This window comes from Corvus kubaryi, unplaced genomic scaffold (genome assembly GCF_017639235.1).
Source record: "Corvus kubaryi isolate FWS band 111438036 unplaced genomic scaffold, C.kubaryi_AGA036_p1.0 split3-131, whole genome shotgun sequence".
Taxonomy (NCBI): domain Eukaryota; kingdom Metazoa; phylum Chordata; class Aves; order Passeriformes; family Corvidae; genus Corvus; species Corvus kubaryi.
Genome location: NW_024582083.1, coordinates 4768109 through 4792771, shown reverse-complemented (window position 1 = coordinate 4792771; position 24663 = coordinate 4768109).

Below are 24663 nucleotides of genomic sequence, written 5' to 3'. Positions count from 1 at the left end.
CAAGGGTTCAGACCCATGGCCTAAGAATTCTTTCTTCCCTCCCTAATCACAAAATACTGGTTTAACAAATCACAAGAATATTGTTTTAATTTTTAAAAAGTGATAAGGATGTTGAAGTATTTTCTTGAGATGCCTCTGAGCCATCCTTAGGCTTTCCTTTGCAGCATAAAAGACATAAATATGGTTGTAAAAGGTTGAAGTTCTCAACTTTTTGTGCAATAACAAGAGTTCTAAAAGTGAGACTTAAAACATATACAACCATTTGACATTACAAGGACCAATAGTTTTGAACATAAGCAAGGGATTTTATTTATGAGTATTAATTTGAACTATACAAATACATCCTCAGAACAACAGATCATTTAGACAGGTACCTGGTAAAGCAAATAAGAAAATTACAAAAAGATTTATTAGTCAATCACCTGTATCAGTAGCAAACCCTATTTTTGTAGGATTATGTGTTCTGTCATGTCAGAGCTTTTACAGGAATTACATAATACTTCAAAGCAGGGAGGGAGATTTTGGAGAGGAAAGGAAGATTAGGAAAGGAAAACAAATAACTCATTAAAGAGGGCATTCAAGAAGACATAAATCAGTTCACAAATAGAAATGTGAGACATAGAGTTAGGATAAGACTTGCTTTAATCCAAATACCATGTGATTTATAGACAGTATTATTACTCATGGCTTCAAGTCATTTAGATATAAAGCATTAGACCTATACTGGGAAGCACGAGTCCTCAGTGTCAGAGACTATTCAGACACAAATACAATAGCACTTATTATTAAATCTTGTTCATGTCTTACTACTGTTTAATAGACTGTAATGTGATCTTCACAATTATTTAGTAATTATTTACTTTAAAATCCTTTTACATGTCTATTCACATTGTGCCATCCAAAGTACTGTAAGTCCCGCTAAAATTATGTTTTGAAACTAATTCATTGTGCACTGGTTGCCCACAAAGTTGTCATGGATGGGATGACGCATTTCACTTGTAGTAGAGAAGTAGCATTATGTTTATTGATATAATTATCAGTGATTTAACAAATTTTGATAGTAAATGTGACTGTGGTTTAACAAAATTCAATGGTAAGGTACGCTTGATCATTGCATAGGGAACAGGTTCAGACAAAACTGTCAGGAAGACCCTCCCATTGAGTCATGAGGCTCAAAAAGGACCTCTTTGTGTTCTAAACTCCTTTTCAGAAGGGAGGCTTGTGCTGCTGGATTCAGACTTAGCCCCAGGCTTGGTCAATGGTTTATATTTAAAGGATTGTATGTGTGCAATCAATCCTTTATATCACTTAGCTAAGATTTTAGAGTTTAGCATTCTATCAATCACTTACTGAAAATATATTGTAGCAAAGAACCTCTCAGCTTTAAGAAGCAACCTTGAGAGGCATCCCTGCTCAAAGGGAGATCCTGGTGTGCACCTGCTGCCATGCTGAAGAGCTCAACGGGCCCTTGGCTTTATGCTATATATATAGAGTGAGATAATTAACTTAGAGATATATTTGCAAAATGGTGCATGCTCAGCTAGCCCTTAGATCTTGAAGAAGACTTATGGACCTTAGCTGTTGAGCAAGATTCAAGGTCCTTAACTATGGTGGTGTTATCTGTAAGCAGATGCAGCCATCACAACCATCACCAGTGGTTATTTCTTAAGCAGGTAAAGAGGAGTGGGAGAATCCCATGGCCACACCAGTATTACTGAATTCTCAAGCAGTAACGTATGATCCCCCTCCAGGGCCCCCCATCCCCAATGTATCTTGTGTAGTTTGCACTATCAAGCATTTCCAAGAAAACGCCAAATAAAAAGGTGGGATGATCTATTGGATCAGGGAAATACTTGTTCTAAGAATAAATACATTCAGTTTTAAATTCTTCTTTAGGGAATTAAAGAGAGAGAACCCTTTTAAAAGGGTTCAGCCTTGCTCCCTTATGTCATGAATATGTACAGTGCCAGTGCCTCCTGAGCAAAATGAATCTACAGAATCTACACCGCTGTGTCAAAACACATTCCAAGACAAGCCAAGTCATTGTAGCTGCTGAATTACAAGCAGCTTGTGTTCAGAGACCCTATGGTTGGTATGTTAAATGGATTAATTATTCACATTGATTATATTGATCCACAGGGCCTCCCTGGTCTCTCTCTCTGAAACAAAAGACCCAAACATACTCCTACTGAATTTGAACTTTAGAAGGATATAATTTATATCATAATCCTAAGTTTTTTAGTTCTTTTCAAAGAGCATTTTAAAAAGAAGGTGTTCAACTTTTCTTTAATGTGAAAATATCTTTCCTTAAAACATGAACTAATCTGACAAAAGAATTTTGATTTTTCAGATCCAGGATGCAATGCATACTTGCTGTCCATATCCTAACATGTTTGTCACTGAAAACTAGCCTCTTACCCAGCTTCTATTCTAAAATCCCTCTATCACCCTCACACAAAACTTTTACAAACATGTTGCATGGATTTTGAGCTCAGGATATCTCAAGGGTTCATATGGAACATGCCAAGATTTTTTTTAAGGCAGTTTTTAATCCATTTCTTTTACAGTGGACATATAGCTGAGATCGAGATATTAAATTTATTTTCCTCTCCAGTGTCATTTTACAATTGCCTGGGTTTCCATTTACTGTTTGTAGTGCTTAGTCTGTGAGCTCCAATGCCCAGGAGGCCACCTGTGGGTTCATAGACAGCTGGATAATCGTTCCATTCAGCCGGCTCAGTTTGGATGGTCCTTGCCTCACCATACATAAAGATCTGCCTCAGCGTGTCCTTACCTTGCAAAGGATCAGAGCCACGTTGCCATATGAGTTCAGTAAATGTGACTGTGGGAAGTGCACTCTTCAGCAGCAGCAGCCTGAAAGTACATTGAAAAGCATGGCAGAGGCAAGGTTTAAACATACAGCCTCACGGTGGTTTAAAAACCTCAGGATGCAATGGTAAGCCATGGCATATTTTGTCTTTGGCCCTCTTTGGTAAGGAGTTCAGACACGTGCTAGCCCCAGACTTCAACTCACAGCTAATTGTTGTGCATGGGAGACCCTCTCAAGGGGTTAGCTAGATGTTTCCCACAACAGGCAGAAGGTACAGACAGCATCAAAGGGGAAGCACACTAAAAAAAAAAAAAATTGTGTAGAGGAAAGGCCCTGGAAAGAGACTGCTCTGCTGTAAAAGATCTGGCACCTGGGAAAGTACCCTTAAAGCCATATTCTGACAATCTAAAGAGAGACTAAGAGGCTTGGAGAGAAAACTGTAATAAAATCAAACCAAAAACTGAAACAGCAGTTTGGTAAACAGCCAATCCCACTAAATCATTTCCATAAGGTAAACTGGCGGGAAACATTATATGCTGGACAAATAAGAAACTCAAGGCAACCAGTAAGAACAAGCTCTATTCAGCCCAGTCTACAGCTTTACTTCTCTCTGTTCATCAGCAAGTTGTGTATGCAGCCGTCAATCTGACACTCTCTCCATGGATTGGCAACATTCCTCCCTAGGTCATAAAATATGACCCTTTTTCTCCTGCAGGTTAGATCCGGAGGATTTGATCCTGATGCTACCCTCTAAAATAATGCTAGTAACAGGTCTCTAGTTTTAGCATAATCCCTCCATTCCTCCAGTGATGCTGCGCTACTGTATTCTACCTGACAAAATCTGAAATTCCTTTTGAAGTGCATGCAGACCAGCAGTGGCACTAACAGCAACTCAGAAAAAGCCAATGCTTTAAAAACTAAATACTAGTATAATAATTAGAGCAAACACTTATCCTGTCTAGCAAAGCATACTATCAATTTTAAAAAATTAGGACAGTAAATACTCTGTTTTTTCTTCTGCCAGAAAGAGACCTTTTGGCCTCCTGGAAAAAATATTCAACAGAGAAAGAAAACTAAAGACCAGTAATCACAATTAGTCTTTAAAGAAACAATAGTAAACTAATGAATGTATACAGCAAACAGGTCACAACATTGAATTCTGTCAGGCATTTCTGGAAAGCTAGAAAACATCCACACAAAAGACCTCTCGTTCCCATTGTACACTGAGGACTAGCCATGGAGATGATAAGGACACCTCATAATGACTTGTTCAAGGACAGAAAATCCTTTGTGGTTTAGTGACATAATTGGAGAGGAGAAATCTCATTCTCATGGATTCTGTGAAGACATGGACTATACTCGTGTAGTCACATAGGCAGTGACATCTTTGAGGCTAAGACCCCAGGCTATGACCACTCTGCAGAACTCCAGTTTATTCCACCAGGAAATTCAAAGCCAGCATACTGACAGCTATGTCAGTCTACATTTGGGCTTGGATCATCTCCTTCATTTGAATGTTGTCCAACTAAAGGATATGAGCACACATCACAGCTCTGTTTCCACCAGAAGACATCCTGGTCGCACTAGAATTAGACACTGCATATACCATGCCTACAGTAAGTAGCACCGTGAAGCACTTGTATTTGTTTTCACCCTCCATCTACTATCTCCAGTCTCTTTCCTAATGTCCTACTCTGTCTTCAGAAATCATTCATTTAATATCCTCCCTAATATCTGCCTTGGTTTTTCTGAGCATCCTACTTACCACTTGTCCTGATTCAGATACTGTCTAGTCAATATTGGTGAGAATGATCAGAAGCAGAGTTTGTTCAGAAAACATGAAATATCTTGCCATTTAGCAGGCAATGAGGCACACAGTACAGGAAAGTTTTGTCTCAGACTTCTGAACAAACCAGTACCCAAAGAAATAAAAGTGAGAAGCTAACTACCAAAGGGACAGAGCAGCCCACACAGGCTCCTTGCAAGCACGAAGGTACTGTACACCTTGGTAGATTCTGCAATACAGACATACCATGCAAACAGATGTAAGAATGACAGAGAGTGGAGAAAAACACAGGTCTTTAACAATTTTGTATGCATGATAATATGCTCAATTACAGGGTTTTCTTTTACCTGACAGAACTGCTGTTTTTATGTTTCTAAAGCTCAAAAAACCTCCCATTTCTCTCTGGATACAGTGCAATGATAAACAGCTATTTTAGCTGCCATTTCTACAAAACTAGCACTTAGAAAGCATCAGAAAAGGCATGTCTTCCAGTAAGTGTCCAGTGTCTTCTGGATTTTTTTGTCTCTATTCCTTCTGCTTTCATTTTGATTTTTCATGTGTGATGAGGCTTTATAAAAGTCAGTGGTGATGTTAGGAGTGGACTGTATCAGCAGAAATAGTCATTCATCAGTAGTCATCAGCAGCAAAAATTCATCTAGTCATAATTACCAGCATGACTAAAAAAGTATTTATGTTCAGAGAAACATAAACTAAGCCATCTTTGTTTTGTGCAGACTTAAGGCTGCAGCAGGAAATTTTCTTTTGCTTTTGACTTCCCTCCATTTTCCTTTTCTGTTCTGAATCACTCCTTAGCCTCCTCTCTCATCAAACACAGAATCACAGAATATTTTGAGTTAGGAGGGACCCACAAGGATCATCGAGTCCAACTCCTGGCCCTGCGCAGCACCGTCCCCAAGAATCACACCATGTTCCTGACAGCACTGTCACAGAAGGAAAGAAATGGTCAATGTCATCTTCTTTGACAGATGATCCCCACTCAAGCCGAACATTATCCTTGGAGCATCTTTCTGATAATAGTTCAGGTCGTATTTTTCCTCTCTCAGTGAATACCTAACACAACATGAGGACAAAATACATTGAAAATTCCAAAAGTAGGATTTTTTTTTTTACATCAGTGACTGTTTACCAGGGGAAAGTATTGTTTCTCTGATCTAATCTATTATGAAATGAAGGTATTACTTTGAACACTTGATCTGAAAAATGAATGCAGCAGATAGAGCTAGCAGATGCTAGCTACATAATCTGTACTCTGCGTTCAAGCACACAGGTGATTGTAGATCACCATGAAGATAAATCAGACAAAGACTGGGCTGTTTAAGAGAAAAATTCTTATTTTTTTACTTGGAGTAGGGCTAGTTCTGTGACTGAACCCTCTGGAACAGCACACTGGTACCTCTTCTGCCTCTCAGCTTTGCTATTTGCAATTTTTGTGTTTTAACGCTGTGGTAACTTGTTTTGGTACCCATTTCCATGGAAAATAAACCTTGCTTTGAGTTAGCAGAAATGAAGTCTAAAGTGAAAGTGCATTATATACTTTTGGATACAGCAACAAATGCCTAGTCTGCAAAATGTCAATGTAGCAACTGTGTGAAAGACCGCAACGTTATTGCAATATATAGGGGTCAACAAGGCGATTGACTGGCTGCTATTGGAGGTCTCAATTAGACAACTAAAATGCTACAAAACAATCATGGAATTCATGTCTCAGAATGTCACTAAGAGCAGGAAACTTTTGCTAAGCAGCTTTATTTTCAGTTGCGTTTCTAGAGATCTTTTCTTGGTATATATTCTTTGTTCTCTGCTACTTAACATCATTATCAGTCTCCTGGAAGGCAGGGACCTGGATATGATGATATTCTAGAGGCATGAAAATTTTATTTCAACTTTTAGTTCATTTCAACAAGGCCAAATGTAAAGTCAGACATGGTAACAGCAAAATCCTCCATGCTACTATAGTCTGTTCTGTCAGATAGTGACTCTAAAAGATTAAAGAGCTACAGCGACTAATAGGCTGCATGTGAGCTTTTAATATGATGCTCCATCCAATAGAATAGCACAACCCTTTAGATGTAAAAGTAGGTGAATACCAAATAAGAGCACACCTACCTAACACAAGTATGATTGCTGTCATGTCTAGTCTTATATCCTCAGATCAAGAAAAATTTTGAAAAGGAGTTACCAAAGGAGCAGAGAATCACTGGAGGATGAAAAATATGTACAGACCAAAAGTCTCCAAGCGCTAAGTGTATTTATCTCAAAGAGAAGCAAAGAGGTGAGTTGATCACAACCTGTTATGTGGATACACAGAGAACAGAGCACCTCACTCTAGCAGATGTAGGTTAACACACTTCAATGGCTAGAAACAGAAACCAGACAATTTCAACCTAGAAAGAAGATAACATTTGAAAGTAATTAATGATTAGGTTTCTAAGAATTGTGGAAAGGCTTTTATTCAATATGGGTCGTCTTTTTTTTTCAAAAGGTGTCCTCTAGTTCAAATGCAGCCATCCAGGTTTCAACAGGAATGAATACTGCCGGGTCCCACAGTTTCATTATGAAAGAGGTTAGATTAGATAATCACAGTGGGTTTTGGAAGCCTTTAAACATATTAGACCTACCATGAGGAGCTTAAGATTATTTATGACAGGATAGCATAGACAGCATGGAATAGGATGAACAATGCAGAAACTTTTCTTTAGGAAAGAGAAATTACTTTAGTGATCTACAGAAATAGTTTGTGTCAGAATTAGCACTCAGAACAGATATAGGGCAGATGACCTCCATCATTAAGGGCACATGTCTATGAAATATTCCTGGAAGGGGATTATTCTTATTAAAACAGTTATCTACTGGACTCCCACAATGAAGTTCAACATCTTAATGTGTAGCCAGTGTATCACCATGGTCTCTGCTGCTGAAAAATGCTGGTGTGCACAGTAATGGCAATAGGTAACCAATCATGATACAGAAGTTGCCCTCACCCATCTCAGTATTGGAATCTGCACAGGTGGCTCTAACCCACCAGCATTCTCTGCTTCTTAATATGTGTCACCTTTCATCATAATAGGAGACATTAATCATTTGAGGATGTCTATGAAATTTATGACATTTAGAATATAAGAACTGAATCCTGGAATGTAGAGTCAGGACTATAGCACTTGCAACCCACTCCTCTCAAATTCAATTGGTACAGAACTCAAATAAGGACAACTGCATTGCACATCCCAATATTCTGCATTAGTCTCTTCTGAATGCCAGATCAGGACAATATGGTATAAGCAATGCCAAACTAAATAGTATCAAAAGCATAAATCCATGCAAAGACATCAATTAAGAAATACAAGGAATGGTAGAGATTAATTTGTACAGAACCCTAAAAGTTGAGTCCCCACAGGACTAAATACATGCTCCTTAAAATTTTCCATTCTGATGGAGAATTTTTTATCAAAAAGCTTTCCTATGAAGTAATGAAACCTCTGGTCTTTTTCCTCCTCAGATCTTCTTTCTCCCTTCCTAAGAATATTGACATTTTCCACATATGTTTTTAAATGATTCAAAATAAGTTGTTTCTCTCTGGAAACTGGAAATTAATCATTTTATTTCTTGTGTGACTTGAAATGTTCTCATTTTTTATTAAATAGATGTAAAATAATATTTACACTGTCTTATGGGAGCCGCAGTCTCTGTGTCCATTCCCTCTTATTATCCAGACTGTGTCAAAGGCTGTAAGCAAGCAAAGAGGAAAGTAGAGAAAAAAAGCATTGACCAGCACTCCCCCCATCATTTAACATCATCTACCTTACAATACATTTAATATAGACTCATGGTTGAGAGTTTCTATATATGTATCATTTTTACCTATTTGGCCTTTCACTGAAAGTAGATAAAAACCCTGAATTTAGCTTGACTTTTAGGTCTATGCTTACCTTTGGTGGCCCTTCCAACAACAGTTAATGAGAAGAGCCTTGCTCACAAATGTTATAAATAATGTAAACAAGAGCTCATTCCTATTTCTTACCTTGTCTGTGTTGGGATTAGAAGCATTTTCCATTACTATTAGCAGCTACTGTTTACAGAGAGATTTGTCTGCATTCAGCACAAGTTAAAGAAGATTTAATTTTTTTTGTCTACATAGTCTGTGGTCAATCTACTTCAAAGGCACTTTGCTAAACTAGAAAAGCTATAAACCCTTTCTTGCATGCCCATGTCCTCTAGATAGATATCTAGCCTTAAGTTAAGCACCACAGGCATGTAATTTAAGCTTTTAATAGAGATCTGAACAACTGAATAATTTTCAATCTTTTTTCATTTCCTTTCTGCATACTCATCTTCCTGAATGAATAATCCATGGTCAAGCATGGAGGAAAGAAAGAAAATACATGAAGAAAAATCTAAAACTGAAATTTAGGAGATTGAGGAGATGCTTACATTTTGCAAAACTGAAAACATGTGCAAAAATCTTTGCACCCTCAGTAACACACACACACAGACTCCATAATACCACGAGTCTTTTTCTTTGTAGCTGAGCCACTGACATGAATTTTATTCCCCAGCTCATTCTTGGAAACTGATCCCCACCAGGACATTAACTGTCCAATCTGTAAACCCTTTTGTGAGCTGGATTTTAGAAACCTGCTATTGTTTCTCTTGCAAGAGTATTTTTAACCTAGACCACTTACTGCATTCTGTTCTCAGTGCAATCCAACGAACAAATTTTGGCACAGATGAGGGAAAAGAGTGGGGAAAGGATAAAAAGACTAGAGATAAAGAAGATAAGGTTCTATTTAAGCTGCCATTGCTGCTGGGGGAAAAAAAGTTAAAAATGATACCTGGAACAACCATTTAGTCCTAAAACCCTTTTCCCACTCCTCTGTTCTGACAATTTTTTCTTTCTCTTCTGAGACAAGCAGGAAAAGTAGTATTTTTTTCCCTTTTACCAGCTCAAAAATCTCAGAGAATCAGTCTTCCAGACCATAGCATAAAATTTGCAGTGATAATATTTTGTACTAACAACATTTAGGAAAACTGCAAATTATGTCCATTTTTATTTAAGGACAAACCAGATTTGGAGGTAAGTGTGGAAAATGAGTTGTGCCTCCTGAGAATTAGCTTTCTTCTTCAGAGGAAGAGGATTCCTGACACTCCATTTGCCCCTTCTTACATTTATTTAGTAGCAGTCAGAAGTGGGGCAAAATCAGTAGCTACTGCTCCCAATCTCTTTACATGTGAGTACACGACCAGAGCGCAATGGGAACTTTGCCCACAGGAATGTTTTTTGCTTTCTTTCTTCTCTGAGTGTTCTGGGCAGCCAGAGGGAACCTAGACTTTATTCTCCGTGCCTTAATTGCAATCAGCTCTAAGACATGACACAGGTATTCGCACAGATTCTTCTGCCATTGAAAAAAAATTTTATGAGCTCTGGTACACAACTACTGTATACTCTAGATTTAAATAGCACTCTTAAAAAATGTACAGACTAAAACCCCTTTGTCAGTAAGTAGGGATATAATGTTAATTAGAATGCTTTTGGAAGTCTTTAAATGCAAATTAAATTACAAGATTTTTGCAGAATCACCATTTTTCAATCCATCTAACAGTAAACAGGATGATGCAAACACTATGCCTTGAATGTTTAAATTTAAACATCTGCTGGGAGGTAAAACTGCAAAGTCTGGGTTTTGACCAAATGACTCAGTAGAGCTTACTACGGTGTCCTTTCTTTCTGGAATTCCTGGAGCCACCATACTTGGTTTTGTTATGTAATAAGGAGATAGCAATCATTTGTTTCAAAATGTTGTTTAACTCAGGAAGGAGGTGCTGCATACCTTTGCAATAAATTTTGTATTACTGTTGACAGGAATGTTACCTGTCAAAAAGAAATTTTTTGAACCTGTTTAATTTTTTTATTAATATTCAACCTCATGCTGTTACATGAAAATAACAAAAAATATGCCACCTGATTCTTTTCCTTAGTTATTCTTACAATCTCTTTCCAAAAGTATTGAAAGACCTGATAGACATGTAGTACTTTGTATACAAGTACTTTGAATACTGCATTTCTGGCTCAGACTTCACCCAGGTCAAAGAGGAAAGAGTGAGCAACTGATGTTGCTATCAGATGGGTGCTGCCATGTCTCCAGTAAGGAGCATGAAGCACACGGCTCACTTCCCAAAGGCCAAACACCGGTGGCTCAGAAACACTGCTGCCACATCTGAGACTAATTGGTGTGTGCTGCATCTCTCCATGACAGGGAGCGAGGCAAATGATGAGTCAAGGAGAAAGAACAAACCTGTCCTTTCTTGAGATGAAGGCATAAGCATGGCACCCTGGTGATACAAGCAATGTCACTGCCCAGGTGTACAGTTCTGTAGATAAAAGATCTTCACAGCTGTCAATATAGGACCATCCAGAGACACACCTACTCATTAAAAGTGAACAAAAATATCTTTTTGAGCAAGACCACAGATTTTTCAAAGGAACCAATTAAGGAGAAAATAATTCTTTTACATTATAAGAAAAAGTGATTTGTCATGACTTTTACATTCTTATTCAAGCAGTTTTGCAATGCAGAAGCTAGACACACTTCTTATTGCAAGTACTCACTGGTAGGTCGGTAGTTTGTGTTAATCTTTTTTTTATTCCCTGTCTCTTCTTAAAAGGCAAAAGAAAATGCTTGCATTGTAACTTTCAATGCTTTTTTTATTTTTTAACTAAACTTCTAAGCTGGCAGTTATGCGTCTTCTTTTAGAATACTTTCATTAAAAATCACTGCACACATACATTTTCAGAAAAAGAAAACTACAATTTGATTCATGCATTTCTGCAACACCTAGAATAATTTTGTGGATTCGTTTGCCTTTTCTTCCATAAATCAACATAAGAATATCTCAGCATTGTCAAATTGTGGAACTGTGTAGCCTTTCATTAGATCTATTGAGTCCATACACACTGTAATTCCTGGTTATAAATTTGAAATATCTTCTGAAATAAAGAAGCTCACTTCCTTCTATAACCAGAGTGCATTTGATTAAAATATAAATTAATTTCATTCATTTAAAGATTTCTGTAAGTTAATATGTTGTAGAGCATTATATAACAGTAAAGATATTTCAAAATAAGAAATTATCTCGACCATCACTAATACTCAGTCAGTGCTCCTGGGATTGTGTTGGTGAGTGGTATGCTAAATCATTTTCCACTGATTGTTTCAGGATAACTGGCCACCTGGTCATTTTCTCTCTTGCAGAGTATATATTTGCTCTTCATTGTTTTGTTCTGAATAAAAATTTACAAAGTCATCGTCCAGATTGAAAAATAAATGCTTTGTATTGTACATCTAACGAAACATAAACAAATTGAAGTGACATTTCCAATTAAGTAAAGGTGACTCTTTAGATGATTGCACACAGATGGAAAAGAAATCTATAGACACAAGAAGGACAGACAAAAAAGAAGATGATATTTGAAGAAACTTCATTAACATATTTAGGAAAACAAGTTTAACTTAGCTTCATAGAAAAGCTGAATACCAGTAAAATCAAGTGTTCATTATATTTTTGCACCTACTTTAATGTGCTGAGTCTTCTAGCATTTTGCAGCTTAGAGCTAGGTTAATTACTTTAAGTTCCTTAAATGCTACTGAGTATCTCTGTTATGTTTTCATATAATTAACATAAACTTGATATATGTTAGTAATTAAAAAAAAAAAAATTAAAACCCAACAAAACCAAAAAAAACCACTTCAACAGACAATCTTAGGCAACACTAAACTGCTGATTTGCAGTTTGCTCCTAAGGATACACAAGCTTATTCTTACGTCCCCCCGAAGGAGCAAGTTTAGGATGATTCAATAAATCCACCATTCAGAATCTGTAAAAGGAAACCATTAGCAATTAATGTTAATGTCTAGATGGAGTTAGATGTACTGTATTGTTTCATAAGTGATATGCAAAAAAAACTTTACTCCTTAGGGAAAAGAGACTAGTATTATTCAAATAATTAATTTCAATCCTTCAATCCTTCATGTTTCTGCTGATACAGGTTTAAAAACTTAGCTGCTATTTTGACATCCAATTGAAATACCATGTTCTTCAGCCCTGTCTGCAAAATGACAGATTCATATTCTAGACTCAGAATATTACATAAATTATTTCTTTGAATTTCTGTATTTGTACTCATTCAAGGACCTTAGAAGATTTGTTTTTCAGCCTTTCTTCTGCTTGATCTAAAATCTAACTTTCATATTTTTATAAGAGCTCAGCTTAACATTTCTGGGAATATATAATGTTACTTGGACTTGGGACACTGTGCCATTTTCAAACTTACATTATTTTGTACATCAGTGTGGTCATTTTGATTCAGGTCTAAACATATTTTTAAGTTTCAATGTGGTCCTTCTGTCTGGGCAAGTTAACAGAGTGAAATGCTTGATTATTTCCACTGGAAACACACTGATTGGCTATTTCATATAATCCAGAGTCCTAGAGGAAACTAGACAAATGAAACAGACCATTCAAGAGAGGAAACACCACATCACAACAGAGAATTTCCACTATAAAAGCTGAAGCACTGCCCTAGAATGGATTTAAAGTGGTCCCTTGGTTTCAGCTAAATCTGTACATAAATCCAAACTTAGTGAGAAATGTTACTAATAAATAATTATACTCTTAAAATTCCTAATATAATTCATATCTTTTTAAACCTCTCCCCTACACTCAGAGACACATACATACATGTGCACAACATCTCTTTATTGTGAGGGTGGTGAGGCATTGGAACAGGTTGCCCAGGGAAGTTTTGGATGCAGAAGTGTTCAAGGCCAGGTTGGATGGTGTTCTGAGCAATCTGGACTACTGGAAGGTGTCCCTGCCCATGGCAGGGTGGTTGGAACTAGATGAGCTTTAAGGTGAACACAACCCATTCTACGATTCTATGATACACTAGAAATAATACAAAGAATAAATGTATAAATAATGTACATTTATTTAGATCCCAGAGTGAAATATTAGAAAATATTTTTCCCTCATGATTCAGTCTTCTTCAACTTTCTTGTCTCTGTGACATTATAATATCAGTCACTCAGAAATGTTGGTGTTACCACTCATAATCAAAAACTTATTTGCACATCTCAAGAGTCTCTTATTTGTACTGGAGTTCCATTCCTTGTCCTCTGTTCATCATTTATGTTCCAATCACTAATTTTTAGGTGTTCATGACATGGGAAAAAAATTTGTGATATGCATCCAACAACAAAGTATGACTGAACAATAGATAAAATGAACACTGAATATTTTTAGAACAACTGAAGAATGGAAATTAATAGCAGGTTCTACTTGGAAAGGATTAATAAATGCTTAATCACATTTCAGAACACATGACTGGACAACAAATGCTACAATTAAACAAAAAAATCCCTCAAGTAATTCTTTTTATTATTACTTTTAGTAAATACTCTTCAGTTTGCTCTTATATTCAATATCTTATAAGGTTTCATACAAACTGCTGTCAACTGGAATGTCTTTGTTGACTTTAAACAGGCTCTAGATCAATTTCTGAGCCTATATAAGGGCCGCTTAAATCCAGTCATGTACACTAATGCTGCTGGAGACACAGCAGAGGCCTACGGATCCCACCAAAAATTATTGTGGTCTTGATAAAATAATCATCTGAAGGAGGAACAGGAAGACCAGGACATGCTGGTCATTCCTTCACTGAGAAGGAAAAAACCCAGGAAAATAAGGGAAATATGGAGAAAATTCTGGACAAAAGTTGGATAGGGATATTTTTTATGATTACAAAATGTCATAAACAATAAGAGAAAAAATTCTGAGGAAAAAGAAGAAAATATCCTATGAGATTTACTGCTACAAAATACACTTGAACCCACAAATTTAGAAATATGTAGGAATGCCAAGGAAAAACCATAAGACATAAACTACTTAAAAATAAGCAAGAGAGATGTAAACCCTTATATTTCAGCCATACAAAGACTTCTCCCTATTGGAAACTTTTAAAAAAATGCTGCCAGCAAGCAGATTATCTTATTGTTCTCTGAAACAGGTGCTCCTTATTGCTCACAGAGATAGTAACTGGAATGCAATTGTTCCTTTGTAGGTTTTTCAGACATATTCTGGGAACATCTATGAAGAGGGCTTTTGCTTAAAAATCTTGAGTATCATCTTAAACTACTACAAAGCTAGCTCTGCATCCACACTTTTGTCTGGTTGCCTTTTCTAGATCATCAGCATCAAGTTGTCCATGCATCCTACCTTAATTTAGTATTATATGTATGGAAGAAGAGGCTGAGTAGTTATCATATCTCTTTGTATTCATACAAAGGCTGCTGATTCAGCAGCTTTCATCCTTGGTCTTCAAAAAATTTATCTTTTGAAGCCCAGGCTTCTGTACTTTCTTCATAGCTGTATTATGAGAGATGTATTATTTACTGTCTTGAAATTTTTGTTCCCTTAGGTCCACATGAACTCATGTTGGCTTCACACCAACTAAGCAGAAGCTTAGAGATGGGGGTAGGGGTGTGTGTATATCTATAATTTCAGGCATTTTCTGACCTAAGAAAATGAAGTGGCAACTCCAAGTAAAAATTCCAGATACAAAAGACACATCCTACAATGGCATGTGTTTGAGAACAGAGAAGTTCATTCATTTCTGGTCTGAGGAAAAAGGAAAACCAAAAAAAAAGCCCCCAAAGCCCTTGAGGTTTGGGAGACCATCAGAGCTAAAGCAGTTTCATGATGAGTTCATGAAGCTTGCATTAACTCAGACATTGGCAGACCTTAGCTAATTTTCTACATAATGATAAATCAGATTAAAGTTTTAGCAGTAGCATTTGCATTCTATAGGCTTTCGACTACTGGCAACTATTCAGTTTAGTACTGATACCTCTAGTTTCAATATCAGCTAACTTGTTTCAAAAATAACCATAACATAGCTCAAAGATCTCCATCCTGAGAGAAAACATTTTGCATGATGATAAGTAAGAAATATACAAACTCTGAAATTATTAGTCAGGTTAAAGTAGAATTAAAGTACAACTGAGTATACCCAGGAGGAAGAAATGCTACCTCAAATATCCTAGTAGGAAAAATAATTAGTCCTTTAAAGTTATCCAAATTAATCAAGAATAATAGGAGAGAGAATACATCAGATTCTCCTTCCTCTTGCCTTCTTTAATTGCCTTCATTTTATATGCAGATACAAATTAGCCTCAGATCACACTTGTAAAATATTAAAACTCCAGTGAGATTGCCACTGGGCTAACTTGTATTCAGAAATAGATTGTACATTGGATGCATCTTTTTAAATATAAGAAGCAAAAATTGCTTATTTCATTTGAGGATTTTAAAAAATATGTTTGTATTTATTTCTTAGCATTTGGAGCAAATTGGCACACTTCTCTGGGAACCTGAATGTAAAGGTGTATTAAACAAAAAAATCAAAGACCTGATTAGGTCAGATAATCTCCTTCTGGTACGAGATAAAAGATTGTTCTTATTTAGTATTTCTGTTGTCATGATAAACCAAAACACTGCCACAGACTCATTGTACAAATAGTGCTGTGATATTACTTGTCTGGTAGAATCACACTCTTTGGGTTTTAAAACACAGAAAATACATGCTAACAATAGGCAGGTATAATTGGATATGTTAGCAGTCGTAGTGAATGCAGTAATCATGAGTGATTGCCAGGACAACTATTCTTCTATTTGCCTGTGCTTAGCACTTCTAAATACATTCAGCCTTGAAAATCCCATCTATACAGCATGCACTGCTATACTAAAGCCCCATGAGGCTGAATTAATAGTGTTCTTGTAATTCACACTTCCTTGAGTGTTTTCTTCATCAGGGTAAGCCACAGTGTTAATGCCCTGTATTTGTACTTGTATTTCAATGCAGAAAACACCTTGGTTTGTACTATTTCATTTTGGCTATGATTCAGCAAAGCACTTAAATATGAGCTTAAATTTAAAGCATGAGGGGCATTGCTGATTACAATGAGACTACTCGTGTGTTTAAGGTTAAGTATGTTCTTAAGTATTTTGCTGTATTAGGACCTCAGATATTATTATCACTGATTTATTAGGGAACGTGCAGGTGGGAATGAAAGACAAAAAATGCATATTTTGAGCTGTAGTGTGTGACTCTTTATATATTAATATTGCCTGAGATGAAATATATACATGAAATACATGGAAAAGGTGAGATTGTTTTTGTTCTGCATCTCAGAAGTCTCAATAAATGTGCAATTGGGAAGATTGATTTTACATACAGTATCTTCCTGTTTCATTAGAAAGCCACAGAAACTGCATTTTTTAAAAAGAATTATTACTCCTGTTTGATTTATCAATAATGCTCTTGCTGTAATTATGGCAGGAATAATGAATGGATCTCCTGTCTGCCATGAATTATGCTGCCTTGTGCACAGCTAGCCTGGTGGGCTTTAATGATGCCTCAGACAAATTAAACATATTAAAGTTTGTTATGCACAGCCACTTCCAGTGTAACAGAACTAAAGATCAATTTCTGAGCCAAACTTTTATGCAAAATATCGCTTTAAAAAAAGATAAAAGAAAGGTGCTTCTAATTTCTCCCATTATCAGAAGAGTGATTGACACAGGTTTGGAGAAGAATTGGTGCTTAAGATCTCATTGGTCTACATCCCACTAGTGAATGTTGCCCACCCTTTCCCACACTGCATTATATCTTGTGGTTCAGGATGATTCAAATCAAGGGATGATTGATGGTGATATTACACAGTGAGAATGAAATGTAGCAGAATCCAGCCCACAAGCTGGATCCCGCAGAACACCATCCTTCTTTGAATGGAAGGAATAGGCCACAATTTTTGTCAGACAACAGGTAACCTTCAAAAGACCTTACTGTTAATTTCAGAGCCATTTTCTTTCTAAAAATTTCATGATGGAGAAATAACTTGGCTACACTGATGGCATTAGAATGAAGGATTTCCCAGTCTCACTTTGCATTTTGCCTGGCCAGTTGGAGTGGTTACGCCTGTCACCTCATCACTAAATCCAGTAATGAAAATGGACCTTTTAATGAGTTACATACAATGCATAATTGCTGTAAAACTCTAACATCCTCCATGCAAATGATTCTTTGGAGATCATTAATTAGATTTTGAGGAATATTAATTTCTCCAAACCCAAAAAAATACATATGTTACTATAGGGAAATGGGCTTGAATCAGTTTTAACTATGATAAAATTACAGTCTGTGACAATTAATCAAGTGGAGCACAAGAGAGCCTGGTTTAAAATGAAAAGTATACTGTTAATGCCGCTTCCCACAGTTACAACTAATTAGTATGCATAAACAGTATTTTAAGAAGACTATAAGTTATCTGTGCTTCAGAATCTTTTCTGTGTGCACTTTGATGTGAAAACAGCACATATACTGATAGTTCAGAGCTACTCCTGTGGCAATATGATTCTAGGAGCATATTTCTAAAACATACAAATTTTAATCAGTGCCCCAAGAGTGCATCTATTTGTATCATAGGGCAGCTACAAAACAGCTTGAGTTCAGACTATTAAAAAAAAAAAAAAAAAGAAGGAGAATAAAGCCAAGTAATTCTACTCTAACAAAACTGTGATCAAGACACTTGAGTACAAACAGAGCTGCCCCTGGAGCATCATAGAAACTTATTGTAAAGCACTGAAATAATGCCACAAAGTTAATTTTATTAAAGTTAACAATGCTGCCTTCTCCATCATTCTCACATTAAATGAAGCACCGAGAAAGAGAATAGTTGATCCAGTCTGGGAGATTATAAATAGCCACAGACTGTTTTCTGAATACTTAAATACTGTGCAACAGAAACAAAACAAACCAAACAAAACACCTCAGCAAAAACCACAAACAATTGTGTTGCATTGCCATTAAGTGAAGCCTTTTTTCTGGAAAGTTGAGGCAAATAATTTGTTTGTATGCAAAAACAGAGCAAAACACTGTCCCCAAATGCACTCACATAAATCCAGACCATCTTTTGTGAATTCTTTTAGAGTTGCTCCAACTTACAGCTAGTGTAACTGAGATGACAATTTGAGAATTAATAACAGACTGACACTTCAGTTCCTGTTGATCCCAAGCATTGAATTCTACAACTAAAAAACCCAGCCTTGCCTTTGAACTATGCTGGTCGGGTATCAGGGTTCCCCCATCTTTCTTTCTCCTGTTTCACCACAGAGGTATACAACACCATCCAGAAATCTGAAATATTCTCAGAAAACTAAAACTGTCATTTTTATGTGCAAAGTGGTGTGGCAATGGTAGTAGCAATGGTAGTGGCGGTGGCAGTGTCTGTGAGAGGTGACATCCCCAACTCCAGGACTGGTAACAACATTGACAGTTTCCACGAGCCAGCATCGAACAACTGTGTTTTCTTCCTCTCACCCACAGTGCAGGCAGGTCTCTGAGGCCATATGTAATTTATTCATCATATGTGCTCTGCCATGTGTCCTAAGATCAGCAGAGGCAGGACAGTGATGAGCAGCCACAGGAAGCAAGATGTGCTTCCAGCTCTTCCGGCCCAGATACAGCACAGGCACCTCACAGATTCTTCTGAACATTCTTCAGGCTGAAAGCTCAGCCCTTGGGGTGCAAGGCTCTTGTTATCATCCTATATATATATCCTTCCTTATGCATAAATGTATACTTTCCATAAATGTATATTGCCCTTGATTTTGTTGCAATAGCAACTGTGAATAATAATGATAAATAGTTTATTGGGGTTTTCTCAGAGGGCAGCCTGAGACATCTGATTACTCAACGTTACTTTTTATGCTATGGGGTTTAAGATGTAAGCAGCTATCTGTGATACTGATAGAATGTTGTGGCCGTGGGCAATCTTGACTTTTTCTAGAAGAATATTTATCCTTATGTTAAACTTTAAATATTCATGAAGACTCCAAGAGACAGGATAAATCTTTCTGAATAGTTCACAATAAATAAGTAAATAAACAAATGGGTTTTGCACCTTGTTTGCTGCTAACTCTAATCCCCTCCCTTCTAAATAAATGCTTTTAGTGCTCTAAGCAAGTACAATACACTTTAAATGGGAGCAGGCAGTGCTTTCCCATAGACAGGTGTAATATGTTTCTATCATGTATCAGACTTCTCATGGGAATGAAAAAAGCTTTTCCCTTCTAATGATTTTTCTTCTTGTACATTAGAAAAATTATTAAAAAACACTCTAATGACCCAAACTAAATGAATATATCTCTGGGTCTGTAGCTCAGAATTTTTTTAATTACAAGGGAAAAAACATACCAAATCATTTGTAGTTGTTTGTACTTCAGTGTAACTTAAGAACGTCACAAATATATTTAAATCAACGCAACTGTATTAAATTATACTTCCTAGTAATACAGATTATATGTTTGACTGTATTGGACATAAACTGCATTTAAGATCATATTATCTGGTATTAAAGAGAAAGTAAGTTGTGCACAAAGCTATTCAGCAGAATTCAAGTTCAATAATTACACTTTTTCTTCAATGAGAGACAGTCAATGCAAAATCCTGGATAATATATTTGGCAAACTTAGCAAAGGCAGAAACAGAAACAAGGAATAAGAAAATAAATGATTGACAAAAGGCAGTATATGCTTAAGTTCCATGGTTAAGTTCTGTAGTTCATGTATTTTAACAGTGTATATAAATATTATTGAGATGGAATTGTAACAGTAAATCAGAAATTGGCATTTGAGAACCACCATGTTTCTTGCCAAATGTTACAGGTATTTTAGAGTAAGCCCAAATTTTAATCAATTCTGTTTTCTGAGTTCTTGGAACCTCCCATGTTTGCATGCAAACACAGAAGAAATTTCCCAAAAGTAATGAATTTTGAGCCACTACTAAAAATTGTTAACACTATGCAAATATTCTCTGTCACTGCAACAAAATCCTTAAACGGGATTTAATGTGCTCAAAGTAGAACTTCTTCCAAACACATACTCAGGTGAATTTTGTCCAAATAGGATGATATTGAGTGGGTTTTTTTCTAATATGTCTGGAAGAATACACTAATATGTATTAATGTGCAACAAAGAGAAAGAGTATGAGAAGCTAGAAGAAGCTGTATATGATCTGCTTTAGAAGGAAACTTTAGGACTAAGTTTCAGGTGTATATAGGACAATGTGTCTATGTACGGACAGCAACATTGAGTTAAGGGATTGAAATCTCATTGCGCTCACTGGAGGACACAGCACCTCTGGGGCCCAGAGAAACATTCAGCTGTCCTTAGGCATTCACCTCAGCTGTCTAGACACACACAGCTGGTACTCTTGCAGATATCCACGGGCACCCTTTCCACATGTTAGATGGAGCTGCAGAAGGTCTCCCTCTATCAGACCTCGCACCTGACAGAGGTGTCGCAGCCTGTGGCACTGCAAATGGCTCCAGGTGCCAATGTTTAGGCAGCTCAGTGAACCCCTATTTTAGGGTGCACTTTTTGAGATTTGTTTGAGAAATTATTGATTCTCCTTTTTGAATGTCTCCATAGAGCTATTTTCTCCTGTGGACCTTCAGCACTGCTCATCGTGAACTGAGACCTTGACTCCAATACAAATACTTGCTGCTTTCCAGGACAAAAATTCCATTTTGTTCTCACAGCTAATAGCCCTTATGGGATACCTTCACTTAGTCACCTAGATTTATAAGATCAATAGATCAGCTCAGGAGAAATAGCTTCAGAAACTTCAGGTCCCAAATTAAAATTATCATTCAAAGCTTCCTTACAAAATTACTCACCAACTTGTGATCTCTAATCTATTAGATCAGCACTGCCAGCATCCAGTAATGAAGCAAAACTTAAAATGCATTTTTATATAAATATGCATAAAACTTAAAAATGCATTTTTAAAAGTCTGTAAAAGTCTTTGTAAAGTAAAAGTTACTACAATTCTGAACAATAACAACTGGAATGTTGGATTCCTCTAGGAATAATGCAAGTGAAGGATCCTGACATCTGTGAGAAGTGCTCATTTTTCAAAACATGCTGTCAATATGTCATTAATATTAAGAGAAATAAGGTTAATAAAGTTCAATATATATTGAAGAGTTTCCTTGACATTTAACACATCATATTAAAAGCTTCTTCAAGAGGAAAGAAATATCAACTTGTCACCTAGAGATTGAAATTGAACTGCTCTGAGACAAACTGCTGTTTCTTTCCCATGATGAGATTCACAGGATGGGCAAAATGTCAAGATAAAAATAAACTATCTGGGAAAAAACATCAAAAGAAATATAGTCATTGTTACAGTTACTGCCAAAATAATCTAGAAAATCAAATTGTTCCCCAGTAATAACATGTGACAGAAATCCCCACACATTCAGATCTGGTCTTGAAACACAGTGGAAAGTGTTACTAAAGATATAGTCTTCTGCTCCATATAATCTGTTAAATTCCCTGGGAAGAAAATAGCTCCATTTTTTAAGATAGATCGTATTTTGAAATCACAAAGCATAAAAATTTATTTTCTGGTTTTTGAAGAAAACATTATGAGTAAAGAAGAAACCCTATAGCTCTATGAAATACTACGCAGTGAAGCCAATTGCCAAATCATGGGTAATATTAGTAAGACAATTTTACATTGAAAGACTGCTAAGTAATTTTTCTGAGCATATTCATGGGTGAAAACTATTTTGAAGGTATTTAAATATATTGCTGAGTGAACAATATCAAATACAAATGCATAAGTCATAAAAACTAAGTAAAGATATTGATAGGAAGGCTTGGATAAGGCCTATTATTTTTCAAAACAGATTTTGATGTCTGAAACTACTACAGATAATTGCTTTACTACAGCTCAGTCTTTTGCTTTCCATGGCCATGACTCTTCAACAACAACAACAAAAATACTCTTAGTTCTTCTTTGCAGTGGCCAGCTAAAGGTGTGTGCGTGCTTAAAATTTATAAGTGGAGACTCTGATTGGCAATTAAGAACAAAATGTACACTAAAACTGCCTCAAATCTAAAAATTTTTTATAATAAGTATCTCAACTTATTTAGCACATAAAGCATCTCCTATTGTTTACTTAGCATTTCAAAAATATATACAAATAATCTATTGTTTAGCTTCAATTCTTTACCTGTGTATTAGTGGCATCACATATTTCAGTGGCATCTTCTATTCATTTACATGCAAAAACTGAGCACACATTTCTTCAACAAAGATACATATTCCAAAATTTGAGTTTCAATTTAAAATCCAAGCAAATACTTCACAATTCACCATCTTCCAAGTCCCTTTAAAACATCCATTGTCAAATAAAAGCTCAAAAACTTGTATCCATTCCTTCACCACACTTGCAAAGATGTTATCTGATAACCTCTCCCCTAGACCTATTGACAGAGAAGCCAGTAAGTATTTCAAAGGATTCAAAAAAAGCAGTCTACAGAAATTTGTTAAGCTAGTATCACAAATAGAGGTGTGACTATGCATTATAAATGTCTTATCATCTGATAGAAATTAAGTCTATCTGCTTGTTAGGAATTCTTTTCTTTTTGTGAACACACCTAACAGTTTACTTGACAAGTAATCTTTGCTGGGGAACAGTTCTTTTTAAATTGGCATTTTCAGAATAATAACATTAATCCAAGAGCCACAAAGTACTGAAGGAAACAAGCTGAAGGAAAAGGGAGTGAACTACTTGGAAAGATACAATGTGTTTTTCATCTCATTATTTATTGTTAAAATTCTCCTTGGAAAGGCCAGATACAACAGATTTAAGACTGAATGTTCATTCAAGATTTATCATGTCAGCTTTCAATAGTTTATGCATTTCAAAGCCATGGAAAATTTCTTTTGCATACACACATAAGGCAAATACACACATAAACCCCCAAATTATATGGAAAGCATATCATAAGACTATTGAAGAATGCTTTAAATGTTAAGAAATGCCCACCTTTAATTTTCCTGTCCATCCTTCATTCTTTGTGCATCCCTTTTGTGAATAAGCTTTTTGACAAAACCTATTTATGTGACCACTTTTCTCTTTCACAGGACCTCTGCTTTGCTCACTGCACAGAATGGTCATATAATGAGCAACTACTCAATATTTTGTTATCTCCTCATTTTTCAGTGTGTGACCCAAGGCCTTATTTACTGCACACTAGTCAAACCCTTCTCTCAAGACAGAATTGTTAATTTTCTCATAAGTTTCTCTCATGCTTATCACCACAGTACGTAAACAATTAAAAATATTAATTAGCCAGTGTTCACAACACTCCTACAAGAATATAGAGAACTGAAGAGCAAAGAAATTAAGGTCAAGAAGGTCTACTAATTTCTCATCTGTAGACAATAATCTCCTTTAGTGCATATTTCTTTCCTCCTGTACAATGACACAGACCCTTTATTAAAAACATACATAGAGTATACAATTAAAGCTCACAGTATAGTACATTTGCAGAAGGCAGGAGTATGATTAGAAAAGTAAAGAAAATTTTTAAATTCCCTGAGTATGAAATTATTTTCCTTCTTGATTCTAATAAGGGAGCTTTTTTTGAAATTATATAAAATTTCAGGTAAAAAAATCTAGTTCTATAACATGGTAGGAAACTGAGAGTAACAATGGTTTGTATCAGGATGAGAAAGCTTTGTGCTACTTGAGCTGAAAGAGTGGCTGACAACACTAATAATTCATCAGCTCCTGTGTGGACCAGCAGCAGGATGAACCAGGACATTAGGTGAAACTCATAGGTTCTTGCGGGTATCAGGGGAACAGCATGAAGTGGGAGTCTTAAGCTCCTCTACAGACTGTGCAGGGCAATATGTTCATTGTGAAAGATGACCATTTTGTCTGTATCCTTCTTCTCCCAAAAGAGTGATACAAACCTCTCCCTATCCAATCTCTTCTCCATCTTTTCTTATCCATCTTTTCTTATCCAGCTTTTCTTGTGCTGAATCCATTCTGTCTTGCGGGAACGTCATATTATAGATGTGAAAGATAACATCATAAGGCCCTCAAAATGTTTA